The sequence below is a fragment of the Physeter macrocephalus genome, chromosome 16, assembly GCF_002837175.3.
Source record: "Physeter macrocephalus isolate SW-GA chromosome 16, ASM283717v5, whole genome shotgun sequence".
Taxonomy (NCBI): domain Eukaryota; kingdom Metazoa; phylum Chordata; class Mammalia; order Artiodactyla; family Physeteridae; genus Physeter; species Physeter macrocephalus.
Window position 1 is genome coordinate 54,619,890 of NC_041229.1, and position 13,081 is coordinate 54,632,970.

At 39.5% G+C, this 13,081-nt stretch overlaps 1 protein-coding gene across 3 annotated transcripts in view; it reads left to right on the forward strand.

Annotated features, from left to right (window-relative positions):
- Nucleotides 1-13,081, forward strand: part of GAB2 (GRB2 associated binding protein 2) — a 195,239-nt gene that overhangs the window by 121,096 nt on the left and 61,062 nt on the right. The window contains exon 1 of one of the 3 annotated variants that reach the window (XM_028500967.2): nt 11,152-11,239. The exons of the other annotated variants lie outside the window; for them this stretch is intronic. The gene's annotated coding sequence lies outside the window, so the exon portion shown is untranslated. Of the gene's footprint in view, nt 1-11,151; nt 11,240-13,081 lie in introns of those variants that run through there. 3 annotated transcript variants of the gene reach the window in all.

Sequence of the window (13,081 nt, forward strand, 5' to 3'; positions counted from 1 at the left end):
TAATTCTATTGATTTGAGTCTTCTCCCTTTTTTTCTTGATGAGTCTGGCTAATGGTTTATCAGTTTTGTTTATCTTCTCAAAGAACCAGCTTTTAGTTTTATTGATCTTTGCTCTTGTTTCCTTCATTTCTTTTTCATTTATTTCTGATCTGATCTTTATGATTTCTTTCCTTCTGCTAAATTTGGGGGGTTTTTGTTCTTCTTTCTCTAATTGCTTTAGGTGCAAGGTTAGGTTGTTTATTCAAGATGTTTCCTGTTTCTTAAGGTAGGAATGTATTGCTATAAACTTCCCTCTTAGAACTGCTTTTGCTGCATCCTATAGGTTTTGGGTCATCGTGTCTCCATTGACATTTGTTTCTAGGTATTTTTTTATTTCCTCTTTGATTTCTTCAGTGATCACTTCATTATTAAGTAGTATATTGTTTAGCATCCATGTGTCTTTATACCTCAATAAAGCTGAAAAAAATTAGCCAAAAAAAATTTTTTTAACATAAAAAAAAGTTTTTTTTAAGATAGGACTCATTTTAGAATGAAAGGCTTTGGGTTCTATCTTTTAAAAAATAGTATAACAGTAAATGGCATGGTATAAAGGAAACTTGGATTCTTCTAGCTCCGTATGAGTTTATCAGGTCATTACTATTTTCTGGATGAACGTTCCTTGATCTACAAAATGATGATAATTATCCCTTTCTTGCTTTCTTCATAAGACAGTTTCGAAAATACAAAAAAGATTTGTACTCTGAGAGCCTATCAGTACTGGGTCCTCCACCAGCATATTCAGTTCAGCTGTTGCTCTCTGAAGGGGAAGATGAGCATGGTCCCTGCCCTTCCAGAGAGTTTCCCAAGTGCATTCGAGTAGAATCTTAAAGGATTAGTAGTATTTGACAGGGAACACCTCAAGAGCACACAATTGCATGGCTTCTTGGGTTAAAATACTTTATTCTGCCTGGAGTCTAGGATGTTTGTGGGAATAAGATTGGACAGAGGGAAAGGCGTAGAAGGCAATTACAGGAAGCAGTTTGGGACCAAATGAAAGAAGGTCCTCAACTATTATCCTGATTAGTTTGGACTTAGTACTGTAGGCCCATGCCTTCCAAATTTTTTTATATCATATCACAAAAAAATAGCATTTTAATGTCAGACTGCAGGTAGCTTGTGGCCAGAGGAGACTGGGCCAAGGACTTCAGCTTTCTTAGGGCTGGAGTAATCAAAACCTTTCAGTAACTTGGCACACACTCTCACTGGTTGACAAGTGCTGCTAGGCAATAGGAGCCTAGTTAACAAACTTCAGGAAAATTCTCTCTTTTTCATTTTCTCCAGAGTCCCAGACTGTAATGTGACTTCAACTCTTTAGATTCCTGCATTAGAACTAGATCTCGGTGGAAATAGAATACAAAAAAAAAAAAAAAAAAGAAAAGAAAATGAAGCAGAAAATCTTTCTGACCTTGAGGTAGACAGAGCTGAGAAGAAATATAAGACATAAAAAAGTCTGAACTATTTAAAAATGATAAATTGGACAAAATTAAAGACATTTGCTCTTTAAAAGACACCATTTAAAAAGTGATAAAGCAAGCCACAGACTGGGAAAAAATATTCTCAATACATATGTCTGACAAAGGACTGTATCCAAAATATATACAAAGAACTCTTAAAACTCGATAATAAAGCAAAAAACTCAATTTAAAAATGGGCAAAAGATTTGAACAGACATCACAAAAGAAGATAAAGAGCCAATAAGCACATGGAAAGATGCTCAACATCATTAGTCATCAGGGAAATGCAAATTAAAACCACAATGAGATGCCACTACACACTCACTAGATTGGCTATAATGGCTAAGTGTTGTAGAAAAACTACAATGTTCACAGATTGCTGGTGGGAATGCAAAAATGAACAACCACTTTGGAAGACAGTTTGGCAGTTTCTTATAAAATTAAGCATATACTTACCATGTGACCCAACCATTCTACTTCTAGGTATTTACCCAAGAGAAATGAAAACATGTTCACAAAAAGACTTATACATGATAGCTCATGGCTGCTTTATTTATAATAACCCCAAACTGGAAACAATGTAACTGTCCAGTAATAGGTGAATGGTAAGCAAATATGGTAACTCCTTAAAATGTTATACTATCAGCAGTTAAAATCAGCAGTTAAAACCTGATTCATGCAGCAATCTGGATGAATCATAAAACTTTATGTTGTACGTAAGAAGCCAGGCACAAAAGAATATTTACTGTATGATTCTGTTTCTCTGATACTCTAGAGAAGACAGATCTAATTTATAGTGATAGAAAGCAGATCATTTATTGCCTGGGGCCAGGTGGAGTGGGGATTAATCTGGAAATGGCACAAGGGAATGCCTTGGGGTGATGGAAGTGTTCTGTCTTGATTGTGGTGGTGGTTATACAGTGTATACATTCATCACAACCCATCTGCCCGAAGTCTTAAAATGGGTGAATTTTGTTGCATATAAATTATATACCTCTGTAATGTTGACTTTTAAAAAACAAGGTGGAAAAAAAGGAAGCATTAGCCCAGAGGTCATTCTTCTAATGCTATATACTGACTTCTTTTAAATTAAACAAAAGCCTTTCCAATAAATCATATGGAGGTTGTGGAATAGCCTCTATACGGGAATGTTTTTCAGATATACGTAGTTCAGGCAGCTGGATGGATGTAAATGAGGGCTCCCAGGAGGCAGACAGGGCATTTATTTGAGCACCTGAGTTAATCTTTGGAATTAGGTTCAGTTTCTCCTTCCATCCTTTGAATTATTTCCCGGCTTTTATATTGAGTGCTGTGATTAGGGAAGGAAGCCAGGCTCCAAAAGGGCCCACTCCCAGTTCATCTTGTACCTTAGAAGTAGCTTTTCCTGTATTTGCTCATAACCAGCCAGTTCCAGAAAGCACTGGATTTTATACTCTTATTCATGTATATTCACAATCTGAGTACCTTAGGGAGAGTCACTCTAGTACAAGGGGCAGGAAGCCCTACTTGACATTTCCAACCCTTTGTCTTTTCCTGGGGTCTTAAAATGTCAGAAATTGAAGGTAAGTTGGAGATCCACAAAATCAACACTTGTGCTTTATAAATGGGGAAACTGTGGCTCAGAGCAGAAAAGTGGTTTCCCCCCCGCCCAGCTAACTGACTAGAGACAGAGCTGGAAGTACAACCCAGATCTCCATGATCCACTTCTTCCTTCAGTGCAACTCACTAAATTATAACTGCATTTTATCAACCATTGTGAACAATGTAGTTCAGTGTTGCTCAAAATGGGGTTCTTGGACATTGTGTAGTAGAGTCATTTGGGGTTTGTATCCCTGGACCCCACTCTAGACCTGCTGAGTCTGAATCTCTATTGAGACTGGGACCCGGGAACATCTACATTTAAACAGGTGTCTCAGTGATCCTGATGCACAGGAAAGTTTTAAATACCACCGTTGTTTAAGAAAGTGTGGAACCAGGTCTCTAGGGAAGCCAAAGCCCGCTGAGTCTTCGACTCTTTCGTTACTTGGGGTTGGGGAGGTAGACGAGAGCAGACTTTGTCCTAGAGCAAAGGAAACCGTTTAACTATATTTGTGGGCATTATTTGTCTACCCTTCCCCCAACTTTGCCCTGATTTTCCCTGGTAACCTTCACTTAGTTCAGTGCTTTAAATACAACTTAGATCAGAGCATTCAAGGACATGAAAGGGAGGGTCCTTCGGTGAAATGACCTTTGTTTCTCCAAAATGCAAAGGGTTGGCAATGACTCATTTGTTGTTTTGTCAATGGGAGAGGTAATTTCACTAATGGATTCCCTGAGTCCTCTGCAGAAAGATTGACCTGGTCTTTGGGGAATCAGCCTGGAATTCAGTCAATGTAATCACTGATACAAGGCTCTTTGGTTTCCCAGATTGTGACCCTCTCCCTCCCACGCATGTCAAATTCATTTTACCCCTTTGTTTAGGATGCAGTAGAGACAACGAGTGGGTAGCATGCGCTATGAGAGTTTGTCAGAGGGATGTGGCTGTGGTTCCCTTCCCCACCATAAGTCATAATACAACACCTGCTTGCTCAAGCTGGAATCTTGGAGTCTTTCTTTATTCTTCCTTCTCCCATATCCCCCATATTCAGTTCATCACCAGGGTCAGCCATTTCAGCCTCTGAAATATATCTTGAAGGTATATGTCCTTTGCCACTGTCCTGATCCAGATGCCATTATTTCTTAGTTGTCTATCTGAGCTCCCTACTCATGTTCTTTCCGCCTTCACTTCATTTGCTACAAGCCAGAATGATCCTTTAAGAAATGTAAATGTGGGGCTTCCCTGGTGGCGCAGTGGTTGAGAGTCCGCCTGCCGATGCAGGGGACACGGGTTCGTGCCCCAGTCCGGGAAGATCCCGCATGCTGCGGAGCAGCTGAGCCTGTGAGCCATGGCCGCTGAGCCTGTGCGTCCGGAGCCTGTGCTTCGCAACGGGAGAGGCCACAGCAGTGAGAGGCCCACGTGCCGCAAAAAAAAAAAAAAAAAAAAAAAGAAATGTAAATGTGAAAAAATGTAAAACCATTTAGCGGTCTCATGCTTTATTTATTTAAAAATACAGAAATGCATGGATTAAATTATGAAAGTTCCCTTATATTCTTATATACCCAACTCTCCTCCACAGGAAACCATTGCTAACAGTTTGGAATGCTTTTCTGAGCATTTGTAAGACACTGTGTGTGTGTGCATGTGTATACTATATATGTGTACTGTAAATACACATATATATGTAGTGGTGTGCATATGTATGTATCCATAAACATACAGGGTTTTTAATATAAGTAGGATTGTACTACATTGTTCTTGTTTGTTTCTTCAATTGCTAATATATCAGTTTTTTTTATTATGCCCCTATTGAGGGATCTTGTTCTATTTAAGATAAAAGCTACACTTCATAAAATGGCCTTCAAGGCTTCATTATGATCTGTCCCTGCTTTGTCCTCCTGATACTTTCCACTGTGCTCACTATGCTCCAGCCATGCCCTGCTGTCAGGTCCTACCACGAGCCAAGCTTTCTTCCTCCTCAGGGCTTTTGCACATGTAGTTCTCTCTACCTGGGCTGCTCCGCTAGGTACATGACAGTCGTTCCGATATGGTGGACTGGGTCCTTAACAACGCACACACTCACTCACACCAAGCATTACTTATGCAGTGAATAAGTGTTTACATATGTTTACTTTAAAAAAAATGTAAATATTGTGATTAGCAAAATAATTGAGTTAGTGAATTCCTCACAGCTTTTATTTATTAGTTAACAAATACTAAAATTTATATTATTGTTCTATGAGGGAATTCTCAAATTTTTAATTTTGCATTAATATTTGATATTGAGAACAGCTGACCTACAGAAAATACATAAAACTCAGCATGTGAAGCCTTTCTTAAAATAGCCCCAAATCACTCTTCTAGACTTCCTTTCAGTGATTACCTTTCCATGGTTTTTTATCTTCCTTCCTTCGGCTTCACAAGCTTAGCTTTACTATTTGAACACACCAAGCTTTTTCTTATATAATTGATACTCCTGTTCAGAGATTCCAGCCTCCATATTTGAGAATTCACCTACTTATTAAAATTTATTTGTAACCCCAAAGCCAATACTCACAGCTCTTTCAAGGTCAGTCACAGACATGCAATATGCAGAGCAGTGAAAAGTCTGAGCTCCCCATGTACGTGTTCCATGCTGAGAGAGAACAAAGCCACACTCTGCCTTCTTGTTTCAGCTCTTACCCTGCAAACTAGTGCCCCTTCCTCTTAATGCCATGTTTTTCACATTTTTGTGCTTTTTTGTTTGATGATTTCACTATTTAAAATGCCCCCAAGCAGAGTGCTGGACTACTGTCTACAGCTCCTAAGCACAAGATCATCATGTACCTTTTGGAGGAAACACACGTGTTAGATAAACTTCATCCAGACTTGAGTTATAGTGCTGTTTGTTAGCTGCGAGTTCAATATTAATGAATCAGCAGTATATATTAAATAAGATGTCTTTACACAGAAACAGACATAAAACAAGATTATGTATGGATTGGTTGACAAAAATATTTCGGCCAGAGTCTTGCAGGAACCTAACCCTGAATTTCCTCTAGGAGAAAGGATTCAGTATTTGCTAATTCAGTGTTTGTGGTGACTTTTTAGACCATAACTACTGTGAATAATGAGAGTTAGCTGTACTCGTATTATTCTCTTTTCCTGAAAAGTTCCTCCTCCAGTATTTTTTCTTCAGTTAGCAAAACTCCTCTCATCCTTCGAGACCCAGCCCAGGTATCACCTGTGCTCTGCACCATTCCCTGACTGCTCCCAGGCAGAGTGCTCTCTGTTCATACCTCTATTGGAGTCCTGACCTCAGCACGCTGAGTTACCTGTGTACGTACCGCCTGCCCTTTCCAAGGACCATGAGATCCTAAAGGACCTGGCACTAATAGGCACTGACATTTATCCACATTTGATAAATGTTGATTGAATGACTGGAAGGAGGAAGGAGAATCAATACTAATGGAAAAAAAATTGAAAGTGAAGGAAACAAAAGAATGGATTAAATAATGAATTTGATGAGAGCACATGGAAAGGACCTCTGAGTCATTCTTGTGGTAACAAACTGTTTCTGGGTCCAAAATAGGACACATGCTTAAAACCTGTGTTGCATATATATGGAATCTAAAAAAAAAAAAAGGTTATGATGAAGAACCTAGGGGCAGGACAGGAATAAAGACGCAGATGTAGAGAATGGACTTGAGGACATGGGGAGGGGGAAGGGTAGGTAAGCTGGGATGACGTGAGAGAGTGGCATGGACATATATACACTACCAAATATAAAATAGATAGCTAGTGGGAAGCAGCTGCATAGCACAGGGAGATCAGCTCGGTGCTTTGTGACCACCTAGAGAGGTGGGATAGGGAAGGTGGGAGGGAGACGCAAGTCAAAGAAATACCGATAAAACATCCAAAGAAATTAAAAAAAAAAACAAAAACCTGTGTTAAATGAGAAAGAGTTTGTTGAGTCACCAGAAAGGGGAAACCTGGCTTCAGGATCACCTTGATTTAGGACACACATTTCATCAAGGTCCATCTTTTTAACTCTGCTCTCTCTTTGTTGTTCTTAGACTCCAGAGGGTGGTCCTTGCAACTTCAGGCTCTTATCATGCCAACCTTCTCTCCAGTGAAGGAGAGAGCCCACTCTTAGTAACGCAAGCAAAAGTCCTAGTGTTGAATCTTATGACTGTTTGAGCTGGCTTGGAGCTCGTGCCCATTGCTGAACCAATCACTGGGTGAAATGTATTAATTGGCTTAATTTAGGTTCCCATGATCCACCCCCTGAAGCCTAGGGTTGGAGTCAGTTTCACATAAAAGACATGCACTTTTCCATGGTATCTTTCGTGTTTATGGTGTCTGTGTACTATCTCACCCCGGAGAGAGATGGTTAGAATCCTAGAAGTGTTACATTAGCAGATCATCTGACTGAGAGGTTTTGTTTGTATGTTCTCACCAAAAGAGGGAGCAAATAGACATTCTTTCCTTTTATTTCTTTGGTATACCTTTCACTGAAGAGTTATATAGTGCATAACATCTATCAAGCACTGTGCTAAATTTTGGAGCTAAAAAATCCCCTGACCTTAGAATGGACTTGTCTTGTGGTGAGATAAAGTTCATCCTGTGCCCAAGGAACAAGGAAGGTTCATTGGAGTCAGAGAGGATCTTTATTACCCAAATGAATGAGTCAGGAGCATATAACTATGATCCTAAGGGATTTGGATTTGAGGACTGGAAATAACTTTGGACTAGGAGCTGAGACCTAGATTCTAATTCCTCTATCGACATGACCTACTAACTGTGAACTTGACCTTTCATAAACTCTGTGGCCAGTGTTTCTCAAAGTGTAGTCAGCAGTTCATCTGCATTAGCTTCTCCTTAAGTTCTTTCTGGACCCTAAGCCCTGACTCAGTGGACCAGAAGATTGGGACTGTGATCTCTTCAAATTGTTTAACTTCGATGAACCTCATTTTCTTCATCTGTAAAAAAAAAGGGGGATTTATTTGCCTTGTAGCATTGGTTTGAGGATTAAATGTGATAATGGATAGAAAGCATATGGAATCTAGCAGGAACTCAAGTGCCTTTTTTCCTCCCTCAGAGTGTAAAATCATCATGGTCCAGAGTAGTTGAAGGATACCTAGAGGAAGGATAGCAGGAAGCTCTTTCTCACTCAGGAAGTGTTTCTCCAGAAATGTGTGTCTTTTACATAACCCGCTGGACTCTCTTATTGTTTGCTGTTAACAGTTATGGGCCCTAAGTCTAGCTTAGTGTTCTCCATGCTGCAATGTGTTGGGATATAGTTGTACATCATGTACTCACAAGTCAGATCAAATTCTTCTTCTGTCTTTGTGATTATTTGGGCTGGAACTCAAACTACATCACCACCTGCAGTTTTACCAAGAGAAAGGTAAGTGTGAGTGATGAGTGTGTGCATGTGTTATGGGTGGATTTTTTTATATATAAAGCAAAGAGCTTTTGAAGATGCAAGTATTATGTTTTTAATGTCCCTGACTAATAAGTTCAATTTATTGATATCATCCAGTAACCTCAGTTAGATTCTAATTAACTAACTATAATCTTCACTTAACAGGATTGTCCTGGTTTGTTGGCAGTTTTTGGCTTTACCCTCATCAGAAATATGGAAGTTAAAAGGATACGCCCATTTCTAGGAGTTACACAAAACCCTCTTCCAAGAAATGTCTTGACCCTTCTACAACTTTAGCCACAAGGCATGTGAGATTTGGTATCTGGAAAGATGGTTTGAGGCTCTGAGAAGTCCTTAGTCATCAAAGAAAAGTTCTGTTATCTTTGGTATAGTACCTAAGGCAAGGCAGAAGATTCCGGGGTTTCAGAAATATTTTCAACTGTCAAGGCTGAAACTAAGGGAGTTCTAGTTAATACTTGGTTTTGTGGAAGAACACATCCCTCTGTTCCAAGAATGAATAATTTGATTAAATGAGGTGTTACCATGTCAGATTTTCTTGGTTAAAAATACGTAAGGCAGGCTTCCCTGGTGGCGCAGTGGTCGAGAGTCCGCCTGCCGATGCAGGGGACACGGGTTCATGCCCCGGTCCGGGAAGATCCCACATGCCGCGGAGCGGCTGGGCCCGTGAGCCATGGCCACTGTGCCTGCACGTCCGGAGCCTGTGCTCCGCAACGGGAGAGGTCACAATAGTGAGAGGCCCGCGTACCGCAAAAAAAAAAAAAAAAAAAAAAATAAGGCTCTCATGGTTGAAAGAGACCTTAGTCCCTTTCTTTCTACTGATCCACTGCTCAACTCTCCCTCCCTACCCACTCCTAGTCTAGGCCAAGGGCTAGCAAGCCAATCTTGTCCACCACCTCTTTTTCTACATAGTTTTATTGGAACAAAGCTACTGTCCTTTGCTTACAAATTGTTTACGGCTTCTTCCATGCCACTATAGATTTGAGTAGCTGTGAGAGACTGTATGGTCTGAGAGGCTTAAAATATTTACTCTCTGCTCTTTACAGAGAAAGTTTGCTAACCCCTGCTCTAGGCTAACTCCTCTTTAGTATCTCCGACGCTGAGTAGTTCTTCAGTTTCCAAAGGATCTGCTTTGGGACCACTCTTTTAGAAAATTCTTACTTACAGTGAGCCAAAACTCTGCTTTTCTGTAGCATGCTCCTGCTGGCCCTAGTTCAGCTTTAGCACGTGGGATTACCCAAAATGAATCAAATCGTTCTTCTGTGCATTAGCCCCTTATATCTCAGAACACGACAGTCATGACTCCTGGCAAAACCTCACTAAATCCTGGTACCACTGGATTTCAAGACCCTTTACACCACCAGAACTGAGCACAGCACTCCCGTGTGATCTGGCCAGTGTAAAGCTGAACTGGGGTCCACCTAAGTTTTCTAGGTGGCAGGAGCAATAGGAAGAAGTCATGTCTGCATTCTACATGCTTGGAGACTTTGGAATATAACCCAAAGAACAGAGACAGGTTCATGAGGGATATGCACTCTCCACTCAAAGCAAGAATGATGCAACTTCCGGGCCATATGTACCCGTGGTGCATGTCTGTGGTCTGGGTGGTTGTGAAACATTTTTTTTTTTTTAGTTTTGTTTTACTGGATTTGGGTACAAAAGGAAAACAGTCACTTCTGTTTCATCAGAGAAGGTGGTGGCGGTTCTGTGGTTGTGAAACGTTTTTTTTTTTTTTTAGTTTTGTTTTACTGGATTTGGGTACAAAAGGAAAACAGTCACTTCTGTTTCATCAGAGAAGGTGGTGGCGGTTCTGTTAATCACAGACACAAGTGGAAGGTTCTAACTTTCTTGAGGGTTGGCCCTTATGCCATGTACTTCTTTAAGCCCCGTTGTTGAGTAAAGTGACTTGCATTGTCTTTTGTGCTCTGTCTCCCTGCCATCATCTCTCACTGTTGCAGAGTATTGCAACAGCTTCTTAGTTTTCCTGCCTCTTATGTTTCCTTTCTTTGGTTGGTCTTCCTCATTCTGCCATTTAAGGGCACAGCGATAACTATCATTTCTCTGCTAATCTGTTCTCTTCAGTGGCTCTCCATTATCAGTAAAGAAAAGATTAAAAATTCTTAGGATGGTGTTGGCTTTCCAGGACCACCAGACTCTTCCTTTCCTCTTTCTTTTCCACATTCAAAAAAGACTGTTCCACATTCTCTGAACCTGTCATATTTTCCCATACCCAGGTCTTGGTCATACTATGTGCTCTATAAGAACTGACCCTTCGTCCTTCTTTCCCAAAACCGTATATCAAACCCTACCTTCTTCACTGTTCATATTCATTCATGTTCATTTCTCCGTGGTGCTCTCTCTCTCTCCCCCTCTCCTGCCCATCCCTAAAGGTTTGATTCTCTGCTTCAGTGGTCTAATAGCATATTGTGTCCCTATTATGGTGCTTATAAAAATCTGCTTTTTATTTTAGGGATATGTGTTCATGTCTTATCTCCCTGAATTGTTGTAAGCATTGTAAGTTGAAAGGAAAGTTTGGGTCTTGCCTTCTTTCTTTATCCCTCAAAGCATTTAGCAGAATTTGTGCTTGTTTTACTGAATACTATAGAAGGAGCTCATTGATTCGTCATGAACAGTGAAATAGCAAGAAGAGTTGAATTGGAAGTAGACGATTTTGAATCTGAGAGACTGGAAGAATCCTGATACCTTTAACCAAAATTCAAAGGAGTTGCTGATGTGTGGTATGCGGTAAGACAAAGGACAAAATAATGCCTCTTTAATGGTGAAAAAACTATGAATTGGAAATCTGGGGATCTTTCATAATGATAACTTTTTTTCCAGTTACATGATCTCAGAATGTCCTTGGGCTGCTTTAGAGTCGATAACTATGTTCTTGACATGTGTCATGCAGAGTTTGGTCCTAGCTGCTCTCACACTTAATAATTGTACTTAATTCTCAAGTCAGTATTATTAGCTTTGTTATTTTCCCTTTTGCATATTTTGGTTATTAAGGCTTAAGAGATGTTAAATTTGTCCACGTTTGTAGAGCAAGAACTAGGACTATAATTTGGGTCTTTTCACCCTAATCTCAAGCTTTGCTTATCACACTCTGCATCATCTATCTCATTCTGTTCTCCTTATTTCTCTGCATTTGTGCCCCTTGGTTTGAGTTTTTGTTGATCTGAATTAATAGAGTTTCTTCTGCCTGGCTGGGTTATACCAGGAATTAGGCATAAAGTGAAATAAGTCAATTAGGCTAAGTGAAATAAGCCAGTCACAAAAGGACATATATTGTGTGATTCCACATATATGAGTAGTCAAATTCAAAGATACAGAAAGTCTAATAGTGGTTTTCAGGGACTGGGTATAGGGAGGAATGGGGAGTTAATGTTGAATGGATACAGAATTTCAGTTGGGGAAGATGAAAAAGTTCTGGAGATAGATAGTGTTGATGGCTCTACCACAGTGTGAATATACTTAATGCCACAGAACTGTACACTTAAAATGGTTAAAATGGTAAATTTTATGTTATGTTTTAGCACATTGAAAATAATTTATTTTATTTTAATAAAAAGAAAACTAAGCCATAGGATTTGGACATTGCTATGCAGGTGATAGGGAGCCATTAAATTTTTGGATAGTGAAGGGGAATGACATGATCAGAGTTTTGCTCTGATCGGAAGATTAAGCTGGAATCATTTATAAGTATTAATTTAGGATAACTGGTTAGGAAGCTATGCAAACAGTCCAGACTATAGGTAACAAGCACTTGAAATAGGAGTGCAAAAAGGCAGGTATGATATGGGCTGTTATGAATGGTGTTGCAGTAAACATACTTTTACATGTATTTTGGTGAATATATGTACACAGTTATTTGAGGTAAGTACCTAGGAGTAGATACAAGGTCCTGAGGTGTGAGTATGTTCAGTTTTAGTAAACACTGCCATAGTTTTCCAAAGTGATTATACTAACTCACATTCCTACTAACGGTGTGAGAGTTTTTCCACATCCTTCCGCAAACTTAACTATTGTCAGTCTTTTTCATTGGAACCATTCTGGTGGTTGTCTTAGTGTTATTGATTTGCATTTTCCTAATGAGTAATGAAGTTGAGATCTGTTTACATGTTTAGCGCCATTTGGGTATCTTCTTTTGTGTAGTGTCTATTTAAACTTTTGCCCGTTTTTCTATTGAGTGGTCTTATTCTTGCTAATTTATAGACTTTTTTTTATGTGTTCTGAATATGAGTCCTTCATTGGATGTATGTATTGCAAATATCTCTTCTCACTTTCTTGGCTTGGCTTTTCATCCTCTTAACGGTGCCTTTTGATAACCAGAAATTAAGTTTAATGTAGTATAATTGATTACTTTTTCTGTTGTCTTAGTACCTTTTGCGTATTCAGGAAATCATTGCCTACCCCAAAGTCAGAAACATATTTTCCTTTGTTTTCCTCTAAATACTTTATTGTTTTATCTTTCACATTTGGGTTTATAATGATCTGAAATTAATTTTCACATGTGGCATGACATAAGGATCAAGAATCTTTTCCCATGGTTATTGAATTTACCTAGTGCCACTTATCAAAAGGACA